Raw genomic sequence first — 9286 nt, forward strand, 5'->3', positions numbered from 1 at the left:
GGAACTGCTCGCAGTATTGCTTTTACTTAATGCCTGGATGCACATGTGTTTGGATGTGTCCCTTAGGTGATATCTACTCGACACGCCAGGGTTACAGCAGACCCTCATCTCTGCTCAGGTCCTCAGATGGAGTGTGCTTAGAAATGCAAAAGGCTGAGGGTATTAAGCAAGTTCATCAGCACAAAGGACCCTCAAGCACCATCAGTGATTGCCCTAACTTCATTCTGAAGCAGCGATGGCATCAGGGCGTGACTGGGTCTGCTGGTCTGAGCAATGACTAAGCGGTTTCTTTGAGCATAAACCAAAAGGCAACACCTCAGGGCAGCTAAGGACAAGTCCACTTTTCACTGCTTTTCTTAAAACAGAAGCAGAAAGGAGGATTTCTAATTTGTACGGGAGACCACTTGCCTCTCTTCATTGATGGGAAACAGTTTAGAAAGAAAACCTCAGGCCAACAGATGAAGGCTCTTACTTACTTTTTGTACAAGTAAGCTCTGCAAAGACGGCCAAGAAATACGGTTGATTCATCGTGGCCTGCAAGGGCTCAACTGGTGTTTTGCTTGCTTTTGCATCTTCAATGGGTTGAAAATCGCTTTATTATTAGAGCTGCTTTCAACCACTGACATTTTTTTCCGGCAGAAGGTTCACAGCTTGACAAACTTTGTCATTTATGCCACACAATCAGGACTGTGACCAAGGTTTATTTTTATTATTATTATTGATTAATATGCCCTTCTTTTTATTTTCTGCTTTTGTTTAGAAAAGGTTAGATATGGTTAAAAGGAAAAAAAGCAAAGCCTTTACTTTCTCGAAATCACTTTCAGATTTTAATCCATGCTTTTATCACAACTCGTCTGGACTATTGTCATCTGCTAATGCCTTTTATGTTGCTCTTAGTCAAAGAGCCCTGTCATGACTTCAACTTGTCCACAACGCTGCTGCTCGACTTTTTACTAGTGCCAAGAAACAGGAGCACATCACTCCTTTTTTTTAGCTTCAGTCCACTGGCTACCAGTTTGTTTTCTGACTGATTTTAAAATTCTTCTATTTACTTTGAAGTGTCTTCACAGCCTCGCCCCACAGTATCTGTCTGACCTGCCTTAGCCCTACACTCCCCCACGCTCTCTTAGATCAGCGGTTAAAATTCTTTTAGTTTTTCCTAAGACAAAAAGGGTGCTAAGGGGTGACCGTGCCTTTTCTGTAATTTCCTGAAAACTGTGGAAAGATCTGCCTTTGCTCATCAGGCAGGTCGACTCACTCAATGTTTAAATAGTTCCTGAAAGCACATTTCTTATGCCTGACTTTTTCCTCATTTTGAGGTGTTGGCTTGTACTATTTTTGTTGTTTTTTTATTGTTTTTTTTTTAACTGTTTTATTGTCCATTCATATTTTTCTTAACTGTCAGATATTTATAGTTTAGGGATGTGTACAACACTTTAGCCAACACTGTTGTATTTTAAAGTGCTTCATACATGAAGCTGAAGTTGAAGTTGAAAAACTACTACTACTATTCTACCAAGAACTCAATGAAAACGTTCTCTGATTGCTTCCTTTACCGGCCAGTTTGGAGTGGGTGATGCACTGGTGTCCGTACTGTCACTGGTGTTACATTCTGCCATGACGTGGATTCTTCACCATCATCACCAAACTCAGAGTCTAGTTTTTCAGTGCACACATGGCAAAGATTTACTTCCCCAACACCCATTCAGCCACAGTTGCAGAGTACTTTGTGACTGACAACAAGCTTTATTGGACCTCCTGTGTATCTCTTCTTCCTCTTCTTCCTGTGTTATGCTGTGACACCTCTGAGCTAATCAAAGATTAACACCAGCTCCACCTCATGCTGCAGGGATCAACATCTTTGTTACTACAGGTCTATCTTCTCAAGAGTGAGCTTCAACTGATGACTATGTAGTGTAAAGTCTAAGATGAGTCTGACTGATAACTGTAGCTTTGATTGGTGGTCAAAGGAAGAGCTGTAAATAACAACACTCCTGACATCCAGCGCTGGTTGTGGACATGCTAGTGCTATGATGAAAAATTTAATTTTTAGAAAATTCTCCATAATACAAGTCCTCCCTTGCCTGTTCAGAAAATGGCAAGGGAGTCAGCTGTGGCACACAGTGGACAGAACTCCAACAGTTAATCAAAATCCACCAGATGTCCCAACTAAAGCATATCAACAGGTGAGCAGGGGAGAAATGAGCGTTTGAAAATGTTTTAGATCTAAAAAGCAAAAACAGTTTGGGAACAATGACTGAACTGACAAAAACACAAAGAGAGTATCTCGTTTGCAAACAGGAAGGCAAAACTTGAAAAGCTTTAAAACAATCAGCACACACGCAGTTTCAGTTTTTGTCTCTAGGACAACAAAATTCTGTTCCCAGGTTAAAAGAAGTTCTCCTGACATTTGTTACTGACAGTCTTACATAACAGACTTTTTGTTAAAAGACCTGGTATGAGCCGTCATCTGCATGTGCATGTGAAAGCATGAGTAAGAGAGTTTATTTTTGCCTCAGTAAAATGTTACCAGGAAGCTCCCAACAAAGCGCCATAAGCATGCAAAGAGGCTGAGTTAAAACCAGTCGGTCAGCTGTCAGACAGATGTAGTGAATATCATCCCACTCTGTCATCTCTTCCAGCAAAAAAACCCACAGGATCCATGGGCATGGTAATCCAAGATGAAGGCTGCTCTCTACAAGCGTCACTTTCTCTAAAGCACAGCTAATGCCGGGTGTCACACGCCACACACCGAGCCAACACACATACACATACACTCATCGCACTAAACTAAGCACTGTGGTCTGAGCCAAAGCCCCTTTAAAGAAAAATATTGGCCATTAAGGTCACAAAGAGTGTGCAGGGAACAGGTGGAAGGAATGAGCTTATGGCCTTCAGATTTCACATCAGTGAATGAGGCAGTGTGAACTATGGTGTAATGTATTAAATCTGAAAACTAAAGCAGGAGGAATTAGGGCTGTATCCGCTCTGTCTGCTGGAGTCAGACTCCAGAAAATGTCACAATATTATGAGGCATTCAAATTGTTTTCTCATCAAATCAGGGTTGGGTTGATAGTTTTACTTCTAATATGTGTCTTGGCAGCAATTTTGAGAATTGTTGCCTCAATAAAGAGATATCAGGGGCTCTATTTAGATGCAGTATATTACATACAATGATCCTTGGTGTTCCTTGATTAATAATGAACGGTACTTGCAGAATGCAGACCTCAGCAAAGCCAATATCCCAGTCGTTAACAGTATGCAAATTTGCAACTGCAACCACCATATAACTCTGGATTTATTTCCATTACCAACAAGAATTATATCAAATAGTGTAGTGCCAAGCTTAAGCGTCATCATCTCAGCTGTGCATCAATTTTGCACTTTAAAACTGGAAGTTCTCCAATTAAAAGAAAAAAAACACTTTTATGCTCTGAGGAAGTCAAACACTTATACTAACATAAAACCATAAACAGGGCTGTTTGGTTTCAAAACAGTTGTGATAGACTTTACAGTCAGAAGGCAGAAAGTTTTACACATCTGTAAGTCGAATCTGATTTCTTTGGCCCAAGTTGCACTCTTCCACCAAGTTTTATGAAAATCTGGCTGGTAGCTCTTTTGTAATCCTGCTGAAAAACAAAAGGGCAGCATAAACACAACCTTCTCGGCGGGGGCAATAATGCACAACCGTCAGGCTGCCACAGAGTAATCACACCAACGTCCCTCCACTGTTTCTCATCCAGAAGCACAAAAGTTCAGAAGGGAGGAGCTGTACACGTCCTACCAAAGTGAAAGACAAACACAGGCTTGTTCTTTTCTCACACTTAACAGTATAATAAGTTTGCACACGAGCAGCTGCAACACAATGGCTGATGTGCACACAATCATCATGATAGACTGTGAATTAATGCAATAATTGAAAAGGCTTCATGAAAAGTTTTGGCAGTGGTGAGAACCATATGTTGTCAATACAGTAATCTCATCTCATTCAACCTTGAGGGAAAGAAAACAAAGCAAATACATTTTTAGCTACACTCTTTTCCAAACCCAAGCCACAAACCTTTTCTTTGCAAAGCTATGGGAGATGTCATCAACCACCTTTCAAACTGTGGTTTCCTGAAGTCTAGCCACCAATTAATCAATTACTGCAATTAATTTTCTCCTTCATCAGCACGTCTTTGTAATTTTAGCCCCTTGAAAAACCACAGCGTGCTATGCCTACATATGTCTAGCAAAGCTCCCAGAAGGAGTACAATTAATGTTGAAAGTTGAAGTGTTGAAATATGAAACAGAGAGGACAATGGAGCATAAATGGATCAAACTGTGGACCGGCTGCCAGAGCGGGGATTGTGGACAGGGAATAGTAAGCCCAAGCACCATTGGTTAGATGCTGTAAAAGTGAAGGGGGAAATCTGAATTAGTCCGTTCTCATCAGAGCCTTTCTGACACTGCTGTATCTCATACCACCCCAAAGCTGCTCTGCAGGGGTCCAGCGTAATAGTCGTGAAGTCATTCCTGCAGCAGTTTTTCCTCTGGTTGTGGATTTATGACACTGAGTTGATTGTATTCCTGGCTCAAAAAAGCCATGAGCTTGTGGAATAGCTGAGAGGGTGACAGAACCATAGGACAGAGCGGACTATAATAGAGCTAAGCTTGTACTTTCTATTTACCCACACATGCTGACAATTACAACAGTGGTATAAACAATACCACCCCCTCTTCATATCTAGTCACAAAGACGGTCATTTCACCTGCCTGTGCTCTCTGAAAAGGTCAGCGTTCTTAGTTAATCAGAAACGACGAGAGTGTGCATCTGCTTCCATTACCACCTATTCTGCTTTGTCCAAAGTGATTGGACAACGACTCGCAGCCGCGCTTGCTTTATTTCAGATTTACATGATTTAATAACAATCATGACCTCACCTATGTTTAGTCCTAAGCCACAAAAGCCTGGCTCATGAAGATGGCTTGAAAGCAATAGAAGAACCTGGGTTTCAGGCTGCAGGTGTGCAGATCTGCTGGGGATAATTGCTTGTTTTATTTCCCCTCTGGCTTCTTCCAGAGAAAATAAAAAGCTAAACTTTGCCGCCATGACTAAACCTGCTGGATTTAAGGTATTATAAAACCTGCTAATGTTGCTATGGTTGCACTGTCAGTGCCGAACATTTCAAACCTTGTTAAAATGTCCAGGTAGAGCAAGAAAAAAAATAATAATACTAACAACAATGTTAACACTGTGCAGCAAACAGTGTTCCCAAAATCGAACAAGTCAACACATGAATTCACACAAAGCCCAATAACAAGGGGTACTTAACAGCCTCTCAGGTAATTAAACCTGAGAGACATATAAGCAGCTTTTTGTTATGACATCAGTTAACATGCTGCAATGAAGTTATCATTTACAGAATTTGGAACAATGACCACAATGGTGCCCATTTTGTTTTTGTCAGAGACTTTTGGCTCTGGATTGACAACAAAATTGCATTGGCCTAGTCACAAACATTCAGCCCACTATGCTGGTTCATTATCTAACACTGAGTGGGTTCTGAATTGGTTGGAAAGGACAAAATGTATCAACTGGGCTCTCTGTACCAATACAGGTCACGCCTCTAGTCTGAAAATGGCATTAGTGAAATGGACTCTTGAGGTTTTGGGACGCTGCTTTCCCCCTGTTTGCATGGGGACAGTCCTATCTGCAAAACACAGAAGAGGGGGGTCACACTGGTTATCCCTGACCTCAGAACATCCCCACAGCTTCGAGAGCAGTGTGCTTCTTTGATACGCGAGTGTGTCCGTGTGCACGCTTGTGGCCGTGCGCATGCATTAGGGTTATTGTGTGAAGCCTTCAGTCTTTAATCCCCTAATCTGCTGAACCCTGGAAATCACTGCAGTCATCTGTCAGCTGGGTCAGAGCGGGCTGCAGGGTTCAACACAAGCATTGCACACAGCTAAACACACACACACACACACACACACACACACACACACACACACACACACACACACACACACACACACACACACACACACACACACGCACTGAGCGATAGTCATTTATTCAACAGGGCCAGCCTCATTTCAGTCTAATGAAGACTGATGCTCCTCTTCCCAGGCCTCACAGGTGTTGCGGGAAAATGTATAAATACGTAACCCACATAGAAGAGGAGGAGGAGGAGGAGAGAGAGGAGGAAGATACATTAAAAGACAGAGATTCTCCCTCAAATCATTTTCACATGTGAATCAAGAACTATCCAGCATGCAAATGTATAAGAAGTTTGCATATGTATAAGTCAATCTGCAGCACATCTCCTTGGCAACAGCTCAGAGCTAATTTAGCTGAAAAGTTGTGAAGGTCCAGCAAGGACACACTCTTGGAGAACCCTGAGTTCTCAGGCCCTTGAGGAAAGTCTGAACCACTCAGACCTGTTTGTGCATTTGTGAGTGTGTGTGTCTAAACATGTGTGTAGCCATGCCAAATAGGACACCCTGAGGGCTTGTCGGGAGATTGTGGTTGACATGGCCTGCTGCTGTCCAGTGTGAGCTCCTATTAGCACTTAAGACCGTATCTCGCTGCACACACACACACACTCAACAAATAATTACACTTGTCAGGTTAAATACTGATGGTGGATTGGGGGAAGAGTGTGTTTACTTGTCCTGGCACATTATAGATACACAGCAATAGCACCTCCTGCACTTGTTTACATATGCATAAAGCAAAATGTGTCAGTAATGATGGCACACCAGTCTGACGGCTTTGCTCTCTTTTTGATGTACATGCTGCTGTCAAAAGCTCAAGATGGAGGGATGTGGAAAGTGGGAGAGAGATCAAAGAGTGTGAGAGATCACACACATGCAGGCAGGCTTGAAGAGAGTAAAAAGGTGGAGGAGGAGAGATGGGCCGCAGAGAGAAAGTGTACCAGTTAGATTGAAGTGTGAATCTCAGCAGGGCACCTCATCATCAAGATCTGCAATGCATCTGTGTGTTTTCATGTCACAAGGTGCTGCCAGGCTCTGGGATCTTACAGCTGGTGCGTGGACCTTATCCCTTGACACCACATTTGAAACACATTTGACTCCAGAAGTTTGTCTCCTGCATAAACATAAAGTCTTCGTATGGTATAATCCCACACTAAGAGTTACTCATGCCTCTCAGAATAGTTGTTCCTGAGTGAAAGGCATCCTGCAGTGTTATGGTCCTGACTGCAGCTTGAGGGGAGCCAGCTGGGCTGTAGCTTTCTGCTTCTATGTGTCAATGAAAAAAAAAAACACACACACAGAGCATGGCAGCAGAGGGAAGACATTAAAATTCAGCACAACACACTAGCACATGACTGCCTGGACCTTTGATTTAGCTCTCCTTAAAGCAAAATACCATGCATTATTTCTAGTCCAATACATGGCAGCATGTAAGCAAGTGTGTGAAATATTAATGAATACACAGACTGTAGAAAATATAAAGTGCATTAAAGCAGTTGGAGCTTTTGAAAGGATTAACTCATAAAATGTGGAGAGGAAGAGAAGGCAGCAGCAGCTGTGTCCGGGCGGGCGCATCGCGGCGACGCAGAGCTGCGGCTGCCCAGCCACGGGGAGACGAGCGATAATGACAGGTCAAGCAGCCAATTAAAGCCCCCTACCAACTTCATATTGTTGTGATGGAGTAACAGCATCTTTTGTAAAAAAGGACAAACTCACTTTAACACGCATGCACGGAAAAGGATGCGATAAGGATGCTGCGCTGCGGTAGCCATGCCCCCGTCGAAGAGGAACTAAAGGTTATGAGCTGCTGCCCTCCTAAATCATCAAGCCGAAAACTCCACCTTGACCGTCTAAAACTGCACACAGCCAGCACACTTGTGATTTTTTTAAGATGCCACAGCGATGCCTGTGTTTGCATGCCGTGCAGATGTGCTGTGTGCAAACTCCATGGCGATTCACTTAAGGTCATACCTTCCCAGGAACTATTACCCAGACAGCTGGACAAAAGGATGACCACAAACGACACTGCAGACATGCTAAGAGAGACCCGTATGACCATTTCCAGTCAGAGTGCAGGCTCACATGAGGACCACAAATTTTGTTCGGATAGAAGGCACCTCAATGTCATCGCTGTGCGCTGCCCTCCCCGTCCTACGTGCCACAAGAAGTGATTGCGTGCACACATGTGCTGTTTGTGGTCACAGAGGCTGGTGTAAACAACAGGAGCATCGTTTCCACAGGACTATATCTTAATTTACACGTACCTGTTTCCAGCTGTGTGGGGCACTCACTGCATAATCCTCTTCCGTCAACTTGAACTTTTCCTTCCCTCCAATGGAACAGCCCGGAGCTACTTGACACTTGTTTATTGCATACTTTTTTCTCTGTCCAGTCTCTCCTGACGAGCTACTACAGCGTACAAACAGCGTGTGATAAGCGCACAGGGTGGGGGTGAGCTGCTGGAGAGGATAGGCTATAAGCCTCCTGTATACATCTCACCAAAGCGGGGAATCAAACGGAGCAATCCATTCGCTGATGGTCTTTACAGCGCTGACTGGAAAAGACGGACCCAAACCGGACAAACGCGGCTGTGCGCTAACAAACGTGCACGTCTCCCGTTGCTGGTCTGTGGAGCGGGGAAGCAGCGGGCATACTCGGAACGTGAGCGGCGGCTGATCGGTGAAGGAGGCAGCGCGCGGCAGCACCCAGGGAGCGACCATCCACACACATACACATGCACACACGCTGCACTGAGGAATGACCGTGGCTCGTGGAGCGCGCGTTCACGGCCAAGCCAAGTCAATGGTCATTATGAGCGCATGTGGAGAGTAATCCACTGTGCACTGTTGGCTGCAGCTGCATCCCTACAAGAGGACACGCAGGGATCAGCAGAGAGCAATTAAACAATTACAATTCAACATGCAATGCATTATTTAATATGTCGTTATCAGTCTCTGATTGTTCTTGTAAATTACTTGTAATATGCTTTGCGTTATTACAGATCAAAACTGTGTGATCACGTTATTATGTCATAAAGAGCTGTTAACTGGATGTTTCATTATGACTTTCATGTGTTGAAGGAATAAAAAGGTCAATTCCTTTAAGTCACATCATCTCTAACATGCTACATTCTGTCTGCCAGAGCTGACTCCCAATTTACTTGTCAGAGCCTGAACTTGCCTTCTTTGGTTGTTTAACCCTCCCTCTGTGGCCCAACGCTCATTACAGTGGTCCTCATGCATCTCTTTTTAAACCGTGCACCCACTGCACTGCAGGCTGCCATTCACATTAGCACACTTCCTAATGG

General features: G+C 43.7%; 1 protein-coding gene across 6 annotated transcripts in view; it reads right to left on the reverse strand.

The window, feature by feature from the left end:
• Positions 1-8629, reverse strand: part of tenm2a (teneurin transmembrane protein 2a) — a 272913-nt gene extending 264284 nt beyond the window's left edge. For 3 of the 6 annotated variants that reach the window (XM_074674856.1, XM_074674857.1, XM_074674854.1), the window contains exon 1: positions 8244-8629. The gene's annotated coding sequence lies outside the window, so the exon portion shown is untranslated. The remainder of the gene's footprint in view (positions 1-8243) is intronic. The other 3 variants (XM_074674860.1, XM_074674859.1, XM_074674858.1) reach the window with 1 other exon arrangement.
• Positions 8630-9286: the final 657 nt, after the last annotated feature.

The sequence above is a fragment of the Halichoeres trimaculatus genome, unplaced genomic scaffold (genome assembly GCF_033239565.1).
Source record: "Halichoeres trimaculatus isolate MK-OKI-2021-1 unplaced genomic scaffold, fHalTri1.1 fHalTri1_scaffold_7, whole genome shotgun sequence".
Classification (NCBI taxonomy): domain Eukaryota; kingdom Metazoa; phylum Chordata; class Actinopteri; order Labriformes; family Labridae; genus Halichoeres; species Halichoeres trimaculatus.